Source organism: Ipomoea triloba, chromosome 4, assembly GCF_003576645.1.
Source record: "Ipomoea triloba cultivar NCNSP0323 chromosome 4, ASM357664v1".
Taxonomy (NCBI): Eukaryota; Viridiplantae; Streptophyta; class Magnoliopsida; order Solanales; family Convolvulaceae; genus Ipomoea; species Ipomoea triloba.
In genome coordinates this window covers 20573856-20596640 of record NC_044919.1, presented here as the reverse complement: position 1 = coordinate 20596640, position 22785 = coordinate 20573856, and the positions used below count along the sequence as shown (strand labels likewise).

Below are 22785 nucleotides of genomic sequence, written 5' to 3'. Positions count from 1 at the left end.
TAGCATGTTTGTAAGGAACTTCAATCTTGGTGGTTTGGGGCCCTAGTAGTCAACTCTGGCATATATATATTCGTAGCTGATCTAGCTACTTTTGTTTCTTTCTGTTGAAGTGAACATATGGTTATGTCAAGTAGAAAGTGTGTGTGTGTGTGAAGCAGTTTTCTTCTTAGCCTGTGCATCTAGAGTGGACTCTACCGAGGTCGGTCAGGGTTCAGTCTAGATGTGGCGGTAACTACTCCGGATGTACGGTATAGCCGGGCCGGGGTGTTACAGCTAAGCCCAGCCTACTCCACTCTTCTCCTAAAGGAGACCAGTACCAACTGGCCTCAAGTCTCAAGTTTTCACAAGTCTCAACTACTTGTTACTCCGTCTCTTTCTACTCAACGGTAGATGATTGTTGAATAAACACAAAGAGTTCAATGTTCTCCAAATAATAGACTCGACTTGAGATCCTCCTACTAAATGTTGTAGTCTTGATCTTGATCTTGCTTTGCAGTTTTGATATCTCTCATTGGTTAGACTTGAATTTTCACTTGTTTTGCTTGCTTGTTTTCACTTGTATATGTTATCTCTTAAATTGACTAGCACCTTATTCAAGTTTGAATGGAGATATTTATAGACAAGTTTGAATTCGTTCATTGGAGGGAAACAAATTAAAATTTCAAACATTTATATATTATCCAACGTGAAATGACTAGTGTGTTTTGCTCAGATTTCCAACCGTTGTCTCTATTATTGCTGCTTGCTTTTGGATTTCTAAACTGCACCTTTTGTCTTGGCTTTTTAGAAAATCTTTCTTGGGTTTCTAAACTCTTTTTCCTTTGTTAACATTCCTTGTGCAACTTTTGATTTTGAGGAAGTTTATTGTTCGTTGAGAGAATCCCCGAACAATTGATCCATAAAGTTACCTTAGCTTTTCATGCATGGTTAACTTTTTGTATCATTCCCCAACAACTTTTCAAATTTAAACTCTCCTTTAGTCAACTCATTAACTTTTCGGAAGTGTTAACTATTAACTTAGTTAACTTTCCGGTCAAGGTTGGTCCTTCCATTATTTAACCATTTGACCATCTGATCTTCAAAGTCTTCAGCTTTCTAGACTTCCATCTTCAACTTTTCGAATCTTCGACTTTTCGAAACTTGACTTCTCAAAGATAACCTTTCGGAAGTTACTGTTCTAACCTCTGAGCCTTAACCATCTTTAGATTACTTTTCGATTTTAGTTAACTTTCCAGTTAATAAAATTCATCATCTAATTGAACCTTTCAGATTTACATTGTAAACATTTCTAAATCTAGAAAATGAAAATAATTTGGGTCCTAACTTTATAACGTGTTTAGTATCATCAAAATCTATCTAACACTTGTTTCTAATAAAGATATTGTCTAATTATTTTAATTACAAATAATTATATATAAATAATTACATGTCAAACTTTTACTTTAATGACTTCATTATTGTTTTATTTTGTTAAAACGGTAAATAACAAATAAATAGGACAAAATACATCCTTATACATGATGACTAAACAACAAAATTTCATTTCAAATTGTTTCATTAAAAAAGTTTCGTCAACTTTCCATGTCGTTCATTGGCTCTCATGGTTTTATTATATTTACTGGGGGAAAAAAAAACTTAAAAAGAAGTAAAAATAATTAGCTGATGTCCACATGTGTCCACATAGAAGCTCTGAAAGCTGGAGCAGTCACCAGTTCCATCAAGTTGAAAAGGAATCACATCACTCTATTATTGATTGCGACCAATTTTTTTTTATGAGAAAAACTCCCACATATTATCTTATCTGAATATATATATATATATATAGGAAGGGGTTCAAGTGAGATAGAAGCCACAGGTGAGAAGTGAGATAGAATCTCAGCCGTAGATCAAAAAAGAATTCGTCACCTTCAAGAATGTGCACGAGAAGAAGGGAAATGTGCATTGGAAGAAGGGAAATGTGCACTGGAAGAAGCGAAAATGTGCACTAGAAGGCAAGAAATGCGCATGGGCGGCACAAAAATGTGAAACAATTATTGAAAAAATTAAATTTAATATAGGATCATCATCACAAATCATAAACGACCATAAATAATAAACAAACAAGCAATATTCAACTCAAATTAGTAATTAGTAATCAAGATTAACTGATCTTTTTAAAAAAGTTCGTCATCTACAAATAAAAAAAAAAGCTCTGGAAGGCACAACAATGTGCACTGTATGGTATAAAAATGTGCACTAGATGAAGGAACAATGTGCACTGTATGACACAACAATGTCCTCTGGTTGAAAGAACAATGTGCACTGGAAGAAGAACAATGTGCAATGTATAGCATAAAAATGTACACGGGAAGAAGGGAAATGTGCACTATATGACATAACAATGTGCATTGGAAGAATGAACAATGTGCACTGTATGGCATAACAATGTGCATTAGAAGAAGGGAAAATGTGCACTATATGGCATAAAAATGTGCACGGGAAGAAGGAAAAATGTGCACTGGGAGGCAAAAAATAAACTTATTAACACAATATTACAATAATGGCACCGCGTTTAAAAATTTTTTTTTTCCAACTTGGACCCTTGATCTGGACTCAATCTACGGATACAATTTCATCTTATTTTTCACCTAAGGCAATTGTTTCACATGATCATTTATATATATATATAATTTTTGTCTATTAATTTTATAATCACTATATAGTAAGTAATATTATTTACTTCATCAATAATCCCTTTAGTTGTCAACATAGAAGGAAACAGCTATGTTCTTGTCGTCTAAACAAGCCATCTTCCTGGAAACTATCTTAACATGATTAATAAAATGAATATGCATGATATAATTACTTGATCAGTTGATTGTGACATGCATTGACTTAGCCGGTGGACTTGGTATTTACAAATTGATAGTGTTGGTTTTTGCTGGCTAATATAACGTGTGGCATTTAATTAATTTATAACGAGTTTTCTCCATTTACAAATTACAAGATAATTAATTAAATTAAAAAATGTAACATTTATTATAAATCATATCATCAAGGAAAGTTTTGAATGTAAACTATAAGTGCAAATAAGATTTTTATATGGTTATAAAAATATTTTTGTTTAATTCGAAACCCAAAAAAATCACAAAAAATAAAAAAATAAAAAAATGTTAAGCTGTTAAAGACTTTGTCGAGTGTCCAAGTCATTAAAGATGGAAAATGGAAATGAAATTGGCGAATAGGGACGGTGAAATTATTAGGAAGCTGCGCTGCACGACTAAAGAACTTTTGGAATGGGCTTAGCAAGACAAATAAGATGAATTTTTCATGCATTCACATATTGACCATAAAGACAAGTCTATTCTACAATAAGAGAAAATATCATTTTTAATCCCTCGACTATAATACATGTATAAATTTTGTTCTTTGAATATCAAAATTTTTAAATTAAATGCACGACTATTCAATTTGTATCACATTTGATTCCACCGTTAAATTTTCAGGCCAAATTTTCAACAAAGTCAACGGTGACCAACTAATTTATTTAATTTTTATTTTAAAACTTATTTTAATAATTTTAAATTAAAAACTTAAAAATAATAAAATAAATAAATAAATAAAATAGTTGTTTTTTTGAGTACTACTGACTCTATTATAATGTAGTATCTGTTCATAGCTACTTTCTCAACCTACTGAAGCACAAAGAGTCAACAATTACCTCCACTGAGGCTCAAACCCACTCCCATCATCCACGTGGGAGTGTTAATCGGGACACCGGGTGCCACTAGACCACAAGGTCTTTGGCAAAACGCTTAGTTGTTAATTAGTAAGATTATTGATTAATGATCATTAGGATTATTGATGATAATTATGAGCTAATGATTATTAATTATGCTATTATTATGTTAATGATATTGATAAGTAATTATTGGATTAGTAATGAGATTTTGATTAGGTTATGATGATGTTGAAGATTATTGATTGAAAGTGTTGAATAAATGATTATTAGTTGGTAATATTGATTTTTGAATGATGATGAGATGGTGACAACATATTGCGTGCATAGGGTGAAATGTCAAAAGATATTTATATGTTAAAACGGAAAGTCAGTGACTCCCCGAGTGTTGGTCTCGAAGGAAGGACGTGGAGGTGTGTCATTTGTTCGGGATTTACTTGATTGGGTCATGCATTGGATTCGAGTGTGGTGTTGGGTGGATTGTGAGTGGAAGGAGTTCATAAAGTTTGGTTTGATTGTAAGAGAGTAGAGTAAAGTAAAGGAGTTTTGCAAGTATGTAAAAAGGGTAGGGATTGGATAGTGTTCATGTATGTTGCATTGTGGTGTGACTAAGGTAGTGGATAGATAATGCTAGGATGTTTGGCTATTCAAAAGTGTGTTGTCTTAGTCCGTTTCCACCTTTGTGTACTAAGGTTTCTTGACTAAGGAGTGCCTTCAAGCATCCAAAGCTCTAAGAGGAATTTTATCAAACACTTAAGCTACACACACTACACCAAATTGGTCATTTAGCGGCGGTTTCTATGTCATTTAGCGGCGGTTTATAACCGCCGCGATTGCATTTCCCGGCGGTTCATCATTCGTGGCTAAATAGTGTGTCGCGAACGATTTAGCGGCGGTTTTGTGCAACCGCGGGAATTTGAATCTATCGTATTTAGCGGCGGTTTTGGAATCATTTAGCGGCGGTTTTGTAACCGCCTCTAAAACTAAGGTATTTTATGTTTGTTTTTTGCGGCGGTTTGGTAACCGCCTCTAAATATTTCTATTTGTTCTTTTAAATCTTAGTGGCGGTTATTAAATGTCGCTAAATTTTTTCTTTATTTATTTTAAAAATTATAGTGGCGGTTATTAAGTGTCGCTAAATATTTTTCTTTATTTAATTTTTAAAATATTGGAGGCAGTTATTTAAGTGTCGCTAAATAATTTTTTTTTTTCATAATTAAGTGTAGCTAAATAATTATCATTTAATTATATTTCTTCAAAAATCTTTATATTCAAATGTCTATTGCAATAACAAATAAACTCAATGTAACATTCAAATAATAACATTCAATAATATTAATTAATAGCTAGTAACTTTTGATAACAACAAATGATTTTTGAGCACAATATTCAATAGTATTTTTTATAACAACAAGTAATCCCAACAAAAACACAAACTCTGCACATGACAAGTAGGCTATATATTAATTCCTTGCACTTCCTCAACCAATGTTGGGTTGAATCCATCAACATCAATATCAAGTGATTCCAATATTAATAAGAGCAAGTGATCCCAACAACAGCAACACAAAAATCCTGGAAGATGAAAGCAATTAAAAACAAATTAAACCAATGTTAAAGCAAAGCAAGAAAATCCAGCTACCCATCAACAAATATTAGAGATTTTTAAAAAAGAACAAAAAAGCATAGAGAAAGTAGCTGGCAGTTATTCTCCCCACAAACCATAACCTTTCTGGGCAAGAGTGAAGATGAATAATTTGTGTTACTCCAAAATCTCTCCCTAGAATCCAAAGAGGAGAAATTAAATCAATTTTAAATCTTCAGCAGCTCATGAGTAATTCATAGAGAAATATAGAAATGCAATCAAAAGCATGAAGAAACCTAAATAAAAAACCAAAAGCATAAGTGCATGTGCAACCAAAAAAAGCGTTCGGCCTTTGCTTAACATGAAAAATATGAAACTACTTACAGTTATCTCCACGGAAAAATATTATAGTAATTTGAATGCATATCATGTAGAAGATTGTCCATTAACATGTTCACTAGAGGATGAATATTGCTTTCCACTCCCGTGTGAAGATTGGTGCTTGCTTCCTTCATCGTGTACCTACATTACAAATCAACCAATTACAAATCAAATACGGAAACACAGAGTTCAACCGCACAAATACATCAAACCATCTTGAAATCAATCCTTATATCTCAAAAACCAACCATTTCCAAATAAAATATAGCAACTTACTAGGAGGAGGGGATGCATAACAAAAGTACTTACTGGTTGAGATGTTTGGTTAAGCAAGGTAACAAATTGTTCAGGAACTTTGCCAAAAGTTTTTTCCAAAACAGCAAAAAGAGCCCCTCCCATGGCCTTTTGCATATCATTTTGAGCTTGCAATTGAGCTTTAGTTGCAGCTAACTCCTTCTCCAAATTGGACACATACTCTTTCATATGATTATCATTAGACGAGCTTGAAGTATTGTTAAATACCTTAGATGGGCATGGTCCAAAACCTAACCCACGAACACGTCCGGGGTGTTCTTTTCCAAAGGCTTTGCCAAGAGGGTCATCTTGTGAAACAGATTGTGATTGAGAAGATGAGCCTTGATCCATTTCATTTCTAATTTTTTCCTGCATTAAACAAATATCAATTTGAAGTGTAACATCTAACCTTATTCAAAATAATAAATTAAAGCATACTTACAGTGATAATTCTACATTCTTCATTAATAGATGACCCTCTTTTACTTTGTGGGTATCAATCCATAGTTCTGAGCGATTAACACCGTGCCCGAGCTCAATTTCCTTTTATGAAAATTAAATTGTTAGTAATTAAGAAAAAATAAACATTCAAGTTAGTTAACTGCAAAAGAATAAAAAAAATTGAAGTACCATCTCAGCCCTTCTCCTAGCAAAGCTCTTTGATCCACAAGTATGTGCAATTTTTTGGTTTTTCCTACTTTCATCATTTTTTCTGCACATTTCCTAATAATAGAGTATAATATTAATACATTAGGTAAATATGACCACAATAATAAGCAAACAAATATTAGAAACATTACCTTAGATTTTTCAGACAAACGATAGTTAACAAAACTCGACCACTGGTCTCTATGAATTCCAATTGGACACTTACTAATCAATTCATCTCGATTTAATGAAGGATCATAGAACTCTATCCACAACCTAGATTTGAAGTCCTTCCATTTCCTCCCAATATTTTGAAGTGTCCAATGTTTTGCAATCACATCATTTTGGAAGTGAAATTTTGGCTTCAAATCATGGTAAATGTAATTATTAGCATTATACGTTTATTTTTTGAATGTAGCAAATAATTGAAACTATTTCGTTACCTTGATTATTTTGGTAAATGTATCTTCTTTATACTGCTTTGGCATCAATCTCCAATCAGTATAATTGATTGGAAATGAGATACTTTCCTGTGCCAACCCTGCAAGTGTTCCAGTAAATAATCCAGCTGCTTCAGTGAATGGTGTACCAAAGTTGTCAAATGGGACTATGATTTGTTCACCCAATGGGAGTGTCCATACTTCTTTAACTTTCAGTTTTTTCTTCTTCACGAATCCTTCTCCATCTGTCAATAAATGGAAATAAATTATTGTATTGATTTATTCAAACTTTTTGTACATGTCAATTAATAAATATAATAATGTAAACTTACTAATCACATCAACTTCCCACGTAGTCCTTGTTTTCTTTTTAGATGAAGATTGCAAATCTTCATTTTGCTCTTGAGGTGTGTCACTATCCTGAGTTTGTTCTTGATTAGGAAATATATCTTCAAGTGGCGCATCATTCAACAATTGCTCGTGTGTTGATGAAGAAGATTGTTGTTGAGACATTGACCGACTCATATCCATAAATCTTTTTGATCTTGGCATACCTACACATCAAATGAAAAAAAAAAAATTCAGTTTAAATCAACAATGCATCAACTGCTCTTGCTCAGCCCAACAAAATCACCATTCCGAGTTCTATTCATCAAAAGGCAAAAGCATAAATCTATAGCAATTCCCTTTCCAACAATATGAACTCAAAGTGTTCGAACTGCTGTAACATTCCTTTTCAAAGCTAGCTTACTGCAACTAATCCATGCATATTCACACCTCTATTTATCATCAATATAATCATCAATAACCTGCACCATTAATCAGCAATTATTCCACATTTAATGCAACAAGACTGACAATGACATCTCAATTTGCATCTCAACATATCAGTAGCATGAACACTAGCACCAGTACCCCTTTTAACCTCATTTCTATTGCAGCAGACCTTCCTTTATTTCACACAAACTGCTTCTCAGCACATCAACAAGCTACTGATAGTATATCTAGCATTTAATACTTTCATATTCATACTGAATTGCAGCGTCACTGTTGCAAATCTGCTACAATTTACTCCAGTACCTCTGTACTAAAATCAGTTGCAAAGCACTGCTATTCACATTCAAATTTAGCCCATCATCAATTCTAAATTATGCATACATTTCCAGTAGTTAACAGTATCAAAATTCATATTCAAAGCATCAAAACAGTCCCAATTTTATTACTACCTTCAGAGCCCAAAAACTCAATAAAAGACTACCTCAGATTATTAATCCACTCACAGCAGGATGAATTTGAACTCCCCTCACTCTATCCTTCTTCCTCACCTCTCCATTTGAACTCCCCTCACTCTCTTGAACCTCTTTCTCAATGGGACTGCTTTCAGCTCTATCCCTCTCCCCACACAGCTCATTCCTTAAACCTAATTCCACACTTCTTCCCCTTGCTGCCACCTTTCTTAAAAAGAGCCTTTTGTACCAATTCATCATATTTCTCATCATAATCTGCCCTTTCCATTTACTTTAGTGCATTCTCAAAAAAGCTCTCCACATCTTGTTTAGCCTCTTCAACCAATTTTAATAGTTCACTATCTTTCCCCACCTTGTTTTTCAAATTTTAATAGTTCACTTTTGCTTGCTTTCAACTTCCAAATTAGGTGCCTCTCTTCCCTCAACTAAGTCTCCTAATTTTTGCAGATCAGAGAGAAATGGGAGAAAAAGCAGGTTTTATTTTCATTTGTGCATGGAAATTAACTCACTTCGGATAAGCTACAACACTTGGTCAAATATGGACTTCACAATGTAAGACCTAACAACATTAGAAACCCCATTCCAAAGTAATGTAGCAAAGTGCAAGTTAGACTTCTCTGTGGGGTGAAAACTATCAAAAAACATATAATCCCTAACATCTTTACAGAGCTCATACTCTTTCAATTGCCCCGTTTTACTGAATTATGGCACAAAAAGCACAGAAAAGATATCTTAAATAAACATTGCAAAAATTAGTAATTTATCTCCATGAAATTTTATAGGACTAATATTGAAGAAACTGGCCAGTATTTATCAGAAACGAAGAAACACCTACCTTCGTCCAAAGATGGAGTTCAGACTTCAGACTTCGCCGACGCTGTCGCAACGGAGGGCAGAGTTAGGGCGGAGACTAGAGACCGGAACTGGAAATTGAGCGGAGCAGCGAACTAGCGGAGCAATGAAGAAATTGATGTTTGCGAAAACCGCGAAAATTGAGCAGTGAAGAAATCGGCGGAAATCGGTAGTGAAGAAATTAGTTTTGGAAGAAATCGACGGTTTATATTTATTTTTGCCCCCTTTTACTGAATTATGGCGAAAAAAACACAGAAAAGATATCTTAAATAGTAGCGGTTAGTATAAGTGTCGCAAAATAGGTATTTAGCGGCGGTTATACTAAACCGCCGCTAAATTTGTGTCATTAAATAACTGTTTTTTTGTAGAGACACTATCGTACTATTCTTTAAGAAGTCCATTGGAACTATGATTGTGTCAAGCTTCAAATCCTAATACTCTAATCAAAGACATGAAAGAGTCAAGAGCTTAATCTCTCATCTAGATTCGCCAAATCCAAACAAGATCTCATCAACACAACAATCAATAGACAAGAATAGATAATCCAACAACATAAGCATATAAATCCAAGATATAGAGATAAGATCATCACACTAGCAACATTCAATCACACAATCCAAATCCCTAGATTAAACTAGCCACTCATGATATGAAATTCAAGACAAAAGCTAATTTAATCCAAGAACAAGATAACTAAATATTATAGAAATGAAATAGAGATCACCTAGAGTAAAGTAAACCTTCAATCCAAGCTTTGTGGTATTCTACAATGGAGATTGATCTAATCTAAGAAATGAAAAACTAAGAAAAATGGAGAAAGTTCTCCAAAGGAAAAACTAAGAAAAGGAAAAACTAAATTTTTGGGAACCTCCTTTGAAAATCTATCAAAGGGGTTTAAATAGTCTCCGAAAAAGCAACCCTAGTCCAAATTCGCGCAGTGCAGTCTCCACGCCATCCACACGCGTGTGAGTGTGCGTGGGAGGCTACTGGATTATTTCCACGCACGTTCACACGCGTGTAGCCATCCTGCTGGGTCCTCCAAGGCTCCGATCTTGCCTGGTTCGTTCTTTAAGCTCAACTTTTGCTCCTATTTGCTCCCGGAGCTCCTGTTTCACCTCCTTTAGGCTAAAAATAGCTTCTGTGTGTCGGTTAGTGATTTTCAAGCATTTATGAGCATAATTCACCATGTAAGGATGCTATAAACGTGATAAAACACCCTAATATGAGCTTGATTTAAGGGTATCTCGGAGGCTTATCAAATTTTCCACACTTTGTTTCTTGCTTGCCCTCAAGCAAGACACTTTTCTATCTAAGAACATAAGTCTTCGAGATACTTTCTCATGCAAAAAAAAGCTTTCGGCAAGTAAAAATGATGGGTGTATAAGACTGTTGAAACGGGAGAAATCATTTGTGTTATCTACAGAGGATTTTGGTCAGATGTCATCAACTCAAGAAATATTTTTGGGAAATAAAAACCTTTCATAGATAAACAAGTAAAACAAGGGATCACACTCCTCGCACCATACGCAAGCATGCATTTCCGAGGTTTGGGTTCACCTTCTATTTAAATAGGGCCTCTAGCCGATCCCACTAGTGGGAACGATGTGCACTAGCTAATCAACTTTCCATCCTTATACACCAAAGCCCAATGTAAATGTAAATGAGGGTAGGGGCATGGACCACTCACCGCTTTTGGCTTAGCGCGGTCCCTCTTTCTTCTCACTTCCTAGGATAACGTCATCGAGCCACCCAACTTCACATGGAGCTCCATGCTTTTACGAAGGTTAGTGCAATGGGTACCCGAATCTTAGCGAAGTGGCTCACCTCATCTCTATTTCCTCAATTCTTGGGATCTTTTTATGTGAACAACCGACTCCAGATGAAGTTTTTTGCTTACCGAAGACTATGGTTTGAACACAACCCAACGAATTGGCTTTCCTCAATTTTTAACTTGGTGATTGGCCTTTTGCCTTTTCGACATCTCTCCATGTCAACCCCTCATGCCTTTTTCTATTTATGATCAAGGGATTTTTTTCTTTCTATTACGCTTGCCAACAGGCTCACCTTTTGCCGCATGCCCTACCAAGGTTAGTTCAATTCCGGGCCTTGCTAGTTTTATCTTTCTCAAATTAAAAAGTGCACACTCCCACTTCGAGAGATCCTTGACTAAGGTCCTACGTAAATAAGAGGTGAACATCATGCAAGTAGGCAAGAATATAAACTTATTTGGCTCTAAACACTCTCATGGGTGCGAAAAGTAACTTCCTCAAAGATATTTCGAGAGTAAAAATTTTGGGCATCCAGTGAAAATTCTCTCTAGATAACACAAATAATAACTCTCTTTTCAAAACTGCAAATGCACCCGCTTATCATTCCCAAGAGCTTCAACTTCTTATTCTAAGCATATAAACATGTAAAGCACAAAGTGCGTCCTTTCCACACTTTAAAACAAACATCGTCCTCGATGTTTCCATACGATATAGGGTAAAGGAATAAACAGGGATACTAAGGATTAGACAAATAAAGATCCCTTTCCACACTTTGGAAATTGCTCTGGGATATAAGGTATGCATCAAACGATCCTATTTAACATGGTAAGCTCTATCATAACACATACACAAAGCTATATAAACAAATATTTCCACACTTTAGAGATCAAAACGGGCCTTAAATTAGAAAAGGGATAAGAAGATAAACCAAGTATGCATCCCTCTTTCCACACTTTAGCTTCCAGCATAGGCTTGCTCCCGTTATAGATGCTCTATAAGAAATGGAGACATAACATACAAAAGGGTTTTCGGAGTACTATTCAATTATTATAAGCTGATAGAAATATAAAAGCAATAAAAACATAAACTTAGATAATAAAGCATATAAATAAGCAAAATTATTCAAAGTAGAAACACGGATAAGTAAAGCAGTTGGAAAGTAAATAACATAAAGCAATAAAGATAAAAGTAAAGCAAAGTAAAGAAATAAAGAAATAAAGGTCGGAACCCCGCGCATAGGGATCCTAGTGTTCAAATGGGACTATCAATCAACGTAACCAGTGTCAACGGACTCAGAATCAAATGTCAACTGTCAGGATCGAGAACGGGTGAAGGAAGGCATCACTGATCACCGAAAGAGGGAGGGTGGAACTGCCTATCGAATCTAGCATCAAGCTCAGCAATTCTTCTATCATTCTCCTCCACCGCCCTTCTCATGCGGTTAAGATCTTCAGTGTTGACATCTTGTCTCGCGGATATGGATGTGAAGTGGCCTTCCTGCCACGTTCGCTACTCGTGCCAATAGTTCATCTGTTCATCGTGGAGCTGCCTGTGAAAGGTCTGAGTCGTATCCCAATCCATGGGAGTAGGGCCTTGCTCCTGCACAGCATCGTCATCTTCATTCTCTTCATCCTCTTCATTAGCTTCTAAATCCAGTGCATCATCACCTCCTAACCTCAAATTCATGGCAAAGAACTTAACAATAGTGAAAGCAGTCATGAAACCTTCATCCTTCTCTCCCAACAGACGTTCTGTGAGGCCCAACCCGTGGCACAATCTCGTAACAAAAGGTCCAATGAAAACAGTTTGAACCTTAGGCTTTTGTTGGGTTTGGAGCCACTTTCTTTCTTGCACGCCCATGTTGATGTCAACTTCATTCTCCATGCACCACATATAAAACAAATCTTGTTTGTAGACCTTGTTGCGATTGGTGGTTCTGCCGGAGAGATTCACCGCAAAGGCTAATCTGATAGCCTTTAAAGCATTTATGGTGATGAGGTTTGCCTTGAGGTTTGACGAATTGTAAGGGGCATTGTTGGTGATGCTTTTCCAATATTGAACGGCAACAGCTTCCGAATCAAAATCCTCTTTAAACTGTCTGAAATACGGCGTAGAGACGCTCACACCATCATGGAATCCAAGCATAACACCTAAAGTGTTAACCAACATGCTATAGTGGTTGCCAAACAATGTGAATGAAATGGACTCTCTCGCATTGTTGACTTCCTTGCGGATCTCTAATGTCGCCAAAAATTCATATGTAACAGGCGCAAACGTAGGTCCTCTCCACTCGAACAGAGTGCGGAGCTGTGGGTGCCTTAGAAGTCCATTCACCTCATTCAAACAACCGAATTCTGCCAAAACATTGTCGTCGAAGCAACGGCCGACCGATAGCTGCTTCCCCTTGTAATTATCCACTGATGTCAGCTGGATGGGTGTCAAGTGTCTTAGTGACCTTGAACCACGCTCCTTGGGAGCTTGTTGAACTGCCTCTCGTGGTCGTGCTCGCGACATGCTAGATTCAACATTGATCGTATTTGGTTTTCTTTGCGATTTCTTTTGTGCGTCCCATCCTACAAATTTTAGAAATTAACATTCATAGTAATTGGTTTTGAATAAATATTTTTCAAATATGTCACCATTGCATTTGTGTAAAATTCCTTGTTAAGACAATGGATTTCAAACATATAGGGTTAAGGATTTTCGAAAATTTTGCCATAGTTTCCCCTATATTTTGAACAATTCTAGCATAAGAATATCAACAATATCATTCCATTATCACACACATGCATAATTTCATCATAAGATAATTCAATTTGATAGTCAAATAAGAAGTCAACTATAAAAGTCAAGAAATTCAAAAAGTCAACTTCATCTTCTTCCCCAAATTCTAAAATTAGGGTTTGAAATTGAAAATTCAATTGGGCAATATAGCATGTGGAAAGTCAAATTGATGGCATATAATAGTTCTATAACAAGTTTCCACATCAATTCAAGCATCAATTTCATAATTTGAACAAGAAATTTAACAAACCCATTTGTTCATCAATGGTGTTCACACTAGAAGCTCAAAAATAAATATCAATCCATCAATGCAATCATCAATAATGAAAGAAAACATCAAAGGATAGTTCTATGAAGCATTATAAACCAATTTAAACATTCAAAGCATTCAAAATCATGCAAGGTAATGTAGAACAAATTTTCACATTCAAGCTCTTCTAAACTCATGAATATTCAAGGATAAATGATTAAAGGATAAGAAATTACCTTGATGGTGATGTTTTTTAACCTTCCTTGAAGTAAAAATAAGATATATGTTCAAACCTTGAGTATGGATTTCACTTTGCGTGGAGAAGAGAAGAGAAAATAGGGTTTGGGAGCAAAAATGGCGTGGAAGGCCGAATGAAGGGTTTAAATCCGTGGGGAAGCTTTCATGCCGGTCACACTCGTGTGAGCGTGCGTGGGAGCTTACTGCCTCACTCCCACGCATGGCTACATGCGAATGAGCGTGAGTGTGGGCTTTCTACCTCGTTCCCACTCACGGCTACACACGTGTGAGCCTACGTGTCAGCCCGGTGCACTGATTTCTTCCGGTTATGGTCTTTCCCTTCATACCTATGTCCGAAATAAGCCTTTCCAAAACAATTTTTAGTCTCGAATCCTACAAGTTAGTCCTCAAAACACGGTTCCATTTAATTGTAGCAAATTATTAGAACAAAAACATAAAAACGAAAGCATAAAAGCAATGTAAAAGTATATTATTAAAACCTTGGGTTGCCTCCCAAGTAGCGCCACAATTTACGTCATTAGCTAGACGCTTATACCTTGTTCAAAAATCAACCATATTCCTTGGTAGTGGGTAGGAAGCGTTTTGGTATCCACGTGTTCTTCCATGTAAGCTTATTATTCCTCCACTTCGGTTTTGGTTTCATCTTTGTTTTGACCTTTGCCCTTGCATCTTCATCAGTTCATTCTTTCACTGTTTTCTTTTCATCATTCGTGGCTTGTCCATCAAATCTCAGGGTTATTTCACCTGAACTCACATCTATTCGTGCATGACAAGTAGCCCGAAATGGTCTTCCAAGAATTAAGGATCCATGGGGCTCATTGTCACCCATTTTGCAAACAACAAAGTCGACAGGCACAAGAAATTTTCCTATTCTCACTAGAATATCTTCCGCTAAGCCTTTAGGATACCGTGTGGTTCCGTCAGCTAAACGTAGAGTCAGCCTCGTCGGTTTCAAGCATGGTAAGTTCAATTTATCAAAAAGATTTGAAGACATGACATTGATAGAAGCACCAAGGTTGGCAAGAGCATTTTGAGGTTCCATGTTCTGTATAGAACAAGGAATCAACAAAGCTCTAGGGTCGCCTTTCTTTCTGGGGTAACCCTCAGTCAAACAAGCCGAAGATTCTTGGCTTAAACAAGTAAAATTATCACCATTGTCATTCTCAAATAACTAACGGCATTCCTTGTTATTGAAAAATTTTCGGATAAAAGCATTAATTGTACCTTCTTGAGCCGCTTCATTTTCTTTTGATCTTTTGATTTTGTCATGTGGTAGCTCCTTTTCTTTTGGGCATACTTCCGAAGTGGTTTTCTCCTTGTTTTCCTTCGTTGAGATTGTGCACGAACCGCTCGCATTCTTCAATTCGAGAGTGGGACTACAAGAGGTAGTCTCGATTCTCTTGTCTTCTACCTTACATCGGCATTTTCCACATCATCTTAAACATTTGAGAGATTTGATTCTCAATTGTCTTCAGTGTAGCTTTAGACTCTTGTCTAAGACCAGAAATTTCTTGTCGAATGTCTTGAGTAATCTCTTGTTTTAGATTTGCCCGATCATTTTTGAGTTCCATGATCGTCCTTGTAAGTCTTTCATCTACTTCACGGATGTCATCCCTTCTTTGTTGAGTAAAGTCAAGTTGAGAGTTGTATTGTGGCCTGTACTGGGTCATTTGATTTCCATTTCCTTGGTTTTGATTGTACATCAATCTGTTCTTATCATTCTGTCCATATGCAGGCTTGTTTCCATAGTTGTATTGTCCTCGCACTTGATATCCATCATTGTTGCTATTGTTCCAACCCTCTCCCTATTTCCAATTGTTGTTTGATCTTTGGTTTTGTCCATAAGCATTGAAATTGGAGTTCCTTTGGTAATCTACCGCCTCGACTTGCTCAGATGCAGACGGAGAAGTGCTAATATTTGTATCATGAGGACCTCCACAGATGTTACAGTAGAGTGCCAAAGCCATGCAAGGCTTGGGTTTTCCTTCCATTTTTTCTACCATTGCCTCGCTCGCCACACGATTATCAACTTCATATATACCTCCATGATCTCCTCGTCGGTCATACCAACAAGATGTATTCTTAGATATTCTCTCGATTAGTTCTTCAGCTTCTTGTAAAGCTAGGGAGACAAAGGCACCGCTGGAGGATGAATCAAGCAACATCTTTCCTTCATCTGTCAGCCCTCCGTAGAATGAGCTAATCTTATCCCATGGGTGCATCAGATCTTGTGGGCATTGTCTTTTAAGAACCTTGAATCGTCGCCAAGCCTCTCCCAAACTCTCAAGCCTTCCTTGCTTGGATTCTTGTATTAGCCTTCTAATCCTCATGGTTTTGGTAATGGGAAAGAACTCGTTCATGAATTCACGATGCAACTGTTGCCATGATCTAAAATGATTGTCGTCTTAGCTTTCCAACCATCGTGCTGCCTCTCCTATAACTGAAAATGGGAATAATTTGAGTCGAACTATCTCTTCAGTAACGCCTTCCTGTCTGTACATCCCACATGCTCGTATGAACCTTGTGATGTGTGCATTGGGATCTTCAGATGGTAATCCCGAGTATTGACTGTTCTGAACCAGTGTGAGAATAGTTGGATGCACGTGAAAGTTGACGTTTTCCATTGGCGGTACATAGATTGAGTTGTGCATGTTGAAGTCAGGAGTCATGTAATCTGCAATTGATCTTTGTGGTTCTTGATGATTTCCATAGTATTCTTCTTCACGAATGTTCTCTTGATTGTTTGCTCTGTTAGCTTGTTGTTCTTCAAGAATTGGTTCTTCATGGTTAATTGGTGCTTGTGGATTAATTGGAACTAGGGGTGGATTTGGTACAGTTGTTACTCTTCCTTGTGGATTTCTTGTTGCACTTGATGAAGCCATTTGTGATCCTTGGGTATTTTTCCTTCTAGTTGCTCTATTGATTTCTGGAATGTAGGGTAGTAAGCTTTGATTTCCTTTTGCTCGCGTGTGCATTCACCTAGTAAGATTATCAATGAAACGAAAATTCCACAATTGACTAGAAGTAGTCAATTGGATAAGTAGCAAAAACAAATAAAAATAAAACAAAATAAAGTGGAATGGATTAACAATGCTCAAATCTAGCATTCATGCAATCAAAGTAAACAAAAACATATGACAACCTATTGTCTTCCCTGGCAACGGCGCCATTTTGACAACATATTACGTGCATAGGGTGAAATGTCAAAAGATATTTATATGTTAAAACAGAAAGTCAGTGACTCCCCGAGTGTCGGTCTTGAAGGAAGGTCGTGGAGGTGTGTCATTTGTTCGGGAGTTTACTTGATTGGGTCATGCATTGGATTCAAGTGTGGTGTTGGGTGGATTGTGAGTGGAAGGAGTTCATAAAGTTTGGTTTGATTGTAAGAGAGTGGAGTAAAGTAAAGGAGTTTTGCAAGTATGTAAAAGGGGTAGGGATTGGATAGTGTTCATGTATGTTGCATTGTGGTGTGACTAAAGTAGTGGATAGATAATGCTAGGATGTTTGGCTATTCAAGAGTGTGTTGTCTTAGTCCGTTTCCACCTTTGTGTACTAAGGTTTCTTGACTAAGGAGTGCCTTCAAGCATCCAAAGTTCTAAGAGGAATTTTATCAAACACTTAAGCTACACACTATCCTACTATTCTTTAAGAAGTCCATTGGAACTATAATTGTGTCAAGCTTCAAATCCTAACTCTAATCAAAGACATGAGAGAGTCAAGAGCTCAATCTCTCATCAAGATTGGCCAAATCCAAACAAGACCTCATCAACACAACAATCAATAGACAAGAATAGATAATCCTACAACATAAGCATATAAATCCAAGATATAGAGATAAGATCATCACACTAGCAACATTCAATCACACAATCCAAATCCCTAGATTAAACTTGCCACTCATGATATGAAATTCAAGACAAAAGCTAATTTAATCCAAGAACAAGATAACTAAATATTATAGAAATGAAATAGAGATCATCTAGAGTGAAGTAAAACTTCAATCCAAGCTTTGTAGTCTTCTACAATGGAGATTGATCTAATCTAGGAAATGAAAAACTAAGAAAAATGGAGAAAGTTCTCCAAAGGAAAAACTAAATTTCTGGGAACCTCCTCGGAAAATCTCTCAAAGGGGTTTAAATAGTCTCCGAAAAAGCAACCCTAGTCAACCTCCGAAAAAATCTATCAAAGGGGTTGATAGTCACCAGCTGCGTCTAGAACTGCCCAATTCCGGACGCAGCTGGTCTTTTATATTATTTTATAGAATGACAATCTGCGTCTGGAACTGCCCAGTTCCAGACGCAGATAGTCATATATATATTTAAAAAAATAAATTTTTGATAATAATAATAATACAATTTCTGTACAATATATTTCATCCTCGAACTCCAACACTATGCTTTCAACCTATCTAGTCAACCTACTTGTTTAAGTAGCATAAATTGAAAACACATTCTTTAACTATAAAATCACAACTAAATAATTGCACCTTGAGGTAGTTAAAACGAGTCGCTAGCCAACAAAACACTTTGCAGAAGATCTTGAAGAAATAAAGTACCTCAAATCCAGCAATATCATACTGCCTCCTTTTCTCTGGCCCTGGATCAGATAAAATGCTATATGAATATATGAAACCTCCTTGAAAAGCTCCGAAGCTTCAGAAGATCTTGAAGCATTGCCTGCTATGTCACATAAATAATAATAATAATAATAATAATAACTAACCAGTCACATTCCATGCCATATCCTTTCTTCAACAGAACCTCAGGAGCAATATAGTCTGGCGTGCCCACTGTAGAAAATGCCTTTTGAAATGAAAAGAAAGAAAAATATGGTCATAATTAGGAAGGAAGAATAATGGGAAAATTAACTTTTGTTTTTTAGCTAAGCATCCCCACTCACTGCATGTGTGTGCATAGGTTAGATAAACACCAACAGTTTATAATACACATATTTGACTTAAAAAATTAAAAATGAAACAACAGTAACTTACATTATGCACTCATCCAGTCTTTTGAGCAATTGAAAAAAATTTGAGCTAACAACATTCATGCTTGGAGAATAAAAACTGGTAGCAACCTGCAGAAAGTCAAGATTCATCCAAGGTAACACTTCTACAAAAGCTGCCAAAGAAAAAAAAAGATTTAATTTGAATACATACTGAAGCTAGAAAGATGCTTGTGAGATCATCACCTAGACAAAGAAAAGCAAAAATGAGCAGCAAATGCAAATCTAATTTAGCTATACAACCTTCACATGCAACTTAGCATCCTCTAAGAGAAGAGCATCCTCTAAGAAAATGTGCAAGGCTAGGTGAGCAAAAACTTCCATTTGTAAATTTACAGCAGCAACCAAATGCTTCTAGAGACATCCATACCATAAAATCATCAAGCCAAGAATTTGTATTAGACTTGCATCCTCAAATTTGTGAAAGGAATATGAACCTTACCTCATTCAAAAGAGAATCTCAGTTAGAATGGTTGATAGAGCATAACTGGTTGGTTTGCCTAGATTCAGAACAGAGGAATGAAACAACATTCACATAATCAGAGCTTTAATACCCACTGAAACAAACTTTTTGAAACTTCTCCACTTTGTATTAACTAAAGTATTTATATAGTAATATTATACATGAGAAGGGAAAAGCAATTTTTGATTCATTATATATTTGGCATGATATGCAGAAAATAATGGTGTAATATTTATCATTCCATGAATATTTCATTTATTTACTTGTTCACTCTTTTCAGGTAAAAAATGTTTCTCAAACTACAATAATGATAAAAAGCACGAAGATAAAAATGCAATGCATGGCTTCTCAGTAGAGACCAGGGAACAACTTCAAATTAACAAACTATCGATATCATTGATAATGAATATTTTAAAATCTGAATGCCTAAGGACAAATTCTACTTCAAGTAAAAGAGAAAGGATAATGAAGGAATTCAGGAGGGAAAGAATACCTATAATTGTAGTTTTTCACAACAAAGTACAATGGTGGTCCAATTCTGAGATATTCAGAGATATTATTAGAGTAACCCTGCATAAAATAGAATTGGACCGCAACAAAGACAGATATGACAACTATTTTTACTCCCCACAGACTTAAAATGGGCGCATGAACATCCTAGACAGTGAAACATAACTAAGTTACTTAATAAATGAAATTAAAAGAGTTGATGCAACAAAAGAATGCCAATAAAATGTTATCAGAAGTGCCAAGAATCATGCAACTTTTAGACCAAAATGACAAGATGGTCAAAGAATGATACTAAAGAATTTCTCAAACCTTCATATATTGAACCAGCAATCCAGGTTTTCTTTGTTGACTACCTAACAGACCATACATTTTAGAGTCAGACTCACCATTGATACATATTAAAATGTTATGAAATTAGGAAAATTGCCCACATATACCTATGTCATGATTGCCATTTGAACCAGAAACTTTAATGCAGGGAAAGCAATCAATCATGTTATCTTCTGCTCTCAGGATGCTGGCATAGGGATGAAACTCCCAACTACAAATGCCAAAACCTCCGCTAGACTAGCTAGTGTTATAGATGGTCCAACTTCTACAAGAGCATTGCTAATTCGTCCTTCTAAAGGCAACTCCACTGACTGTCTTTTAACTGCATGCACCAATATGCACATATTATCCACCCCAAACTGCAAAGTTATAATACCAGATCAATGTTCTTGCTGTTTGAGAATAGTATATATTAAAAGACAATAAGACATTGCAGTAAAGCATTAAAAGATGAAACATACTTAAGTCAAACAGATATTCAACTTAGAGGATTTAATAGCAAGTTTCAAATATTTGCATTGACATTTTATTGTTTATTTTAATTTAATGTGTTATATTTGGAATATAGTCAAAGCAAAAATATAAAAACACAAAAATAGTTGATAGAACATACTGCTAAGACAAGGAACGGGATAACTTCCATAATGATAAGTGTTGATTTTACTCCTATGGCACTGAAGAAACCAACCGATCCAAGAACAGAGAGCATGACAAGAACAACGCCTGAAAGGCCAAGCAACACCTCAGTGATCTCTTGCAATTTACCACCAAGATGCAGGCTATGTATTCAGAACACAGATAAACTCAATAATCAAATGCTAAATTTCACTGTAAAAATCACGGGGAACTTTTCTAGCCACTAAATTTAGACATAAGATAATCTTAGGACCAAATAATTTTCAAGAATTATGTGAAGACCCTACACAAATGATAAACTGAAGTTTCTAACCCAAGGAAACCACAATCTGGCAGTATCTAACCCTAAACCCTAAACAAACTCAAAAATAAAATTAAAAATTACAGTACATATTTGACAAAGGTCAAGATTATGAGCGAGTGACTTTTACCTTGCACCAAAGACTTGTGGAAGAATGATTTGCGACCTTTGAGACCTGAGACGAGCCGGCTGCGACCTCTGCTGTACGAAGAACGCTAGAGGCTGTCTAGGGCGATGGCGATGGAGACGAGCCGGCGGCGACTGCGGCGTTGGACGGTGAAGGAGAGCAGGGCCAGCGTCGACGTGCGGCGAAGAGAGGAGACCGGCGGCGAGGGCGACGCGAGTGAGAACGGCGGCGGCGTGTGGCTGGATTTAGGAAGGGGCGAAGGGAATTATCTGATGAGTCCGAAGTACGTACTAAACATTTTAACTAAAAAAAATTAAATAAGCAGTTGCGTCCGAAGTTCGCACTTCGGACGCAGCTGTTGTAATGCTACGGACCAGTTGCGTCCGAAGTGGGTACTTCGGACGCAACTGGTCCATTTATTTTTTTTAAAAAAAGAAAAAATGATTAAATATTGAAATTTTAATTACAAAAATTCCACCGCGTCACTTTAAACTCCGGATGCAAATTGTCCTATATTTTTGATCACTTTTGTACTAGTGAGTCATAAACTCCCCGAGTGTCGTATCTCTCGCGAATGGCAAATTGGAGAATATACGGTCTTGCTACCTCGGTTTGTTTGAATAACGTTAAGATTGAGCATATGGATATTGGTAAAAGGAGGTGTTAAGAGGGCAAGGGTTGATAAAATAAAGAAGTAAACAAAGGGAAATAAAGGCGGATGGGTCTAAGATATCATGGAGATTGGTTCAAGGCGCAAGGTAGAGTGTTGATTTCTTTTGAGTTATGGTTGAAGGAGCTTGGAACATTGTCCTGAGTGGTGTCACACTCAAGCTCCCAATCCTCAGTCGGTTGGGGAATTTCATCAAACACTTTGTCTACAAGTTCCCTCAGGATCTCATCTTCTCAGATTGAGAGCGGGAGATGTGGGCAGTGGGCTACATCTCTTTGCGATATCTCGTCAAAGAGATGATCCTATACTCTTGGAGAGATCGAGGCCCTCGATCCAACAAGATCATACAAAACATACACACAAATTCAACATTCCCAAAGAAATCGAACTCATTTATCAAATTAGATCATGAACACCGATCATCCATTCAATCTAGCCCCTATCCTAGAGATTAGCCTCTCATAGGCTTTAACAACATCAAAGCATCAAAATAGAAAAGCATTTCTACAAGATCAAGA

The 22785-nt window shown here is 36.3% G+C and overlaps 1 pseudogene; it reads right to left on the bottom strand.

The window, feature by feature from the left end:
- Positions 1 to 5174: 5174 nt before the first annotated feature.
- LOC116015192 lies at positions 5175 to 21892 on the bottom strand (annotated as a pseudogene).
- Between the last annotated feature and the right edge of the window lie 893 nt (positions 21893 to 22785).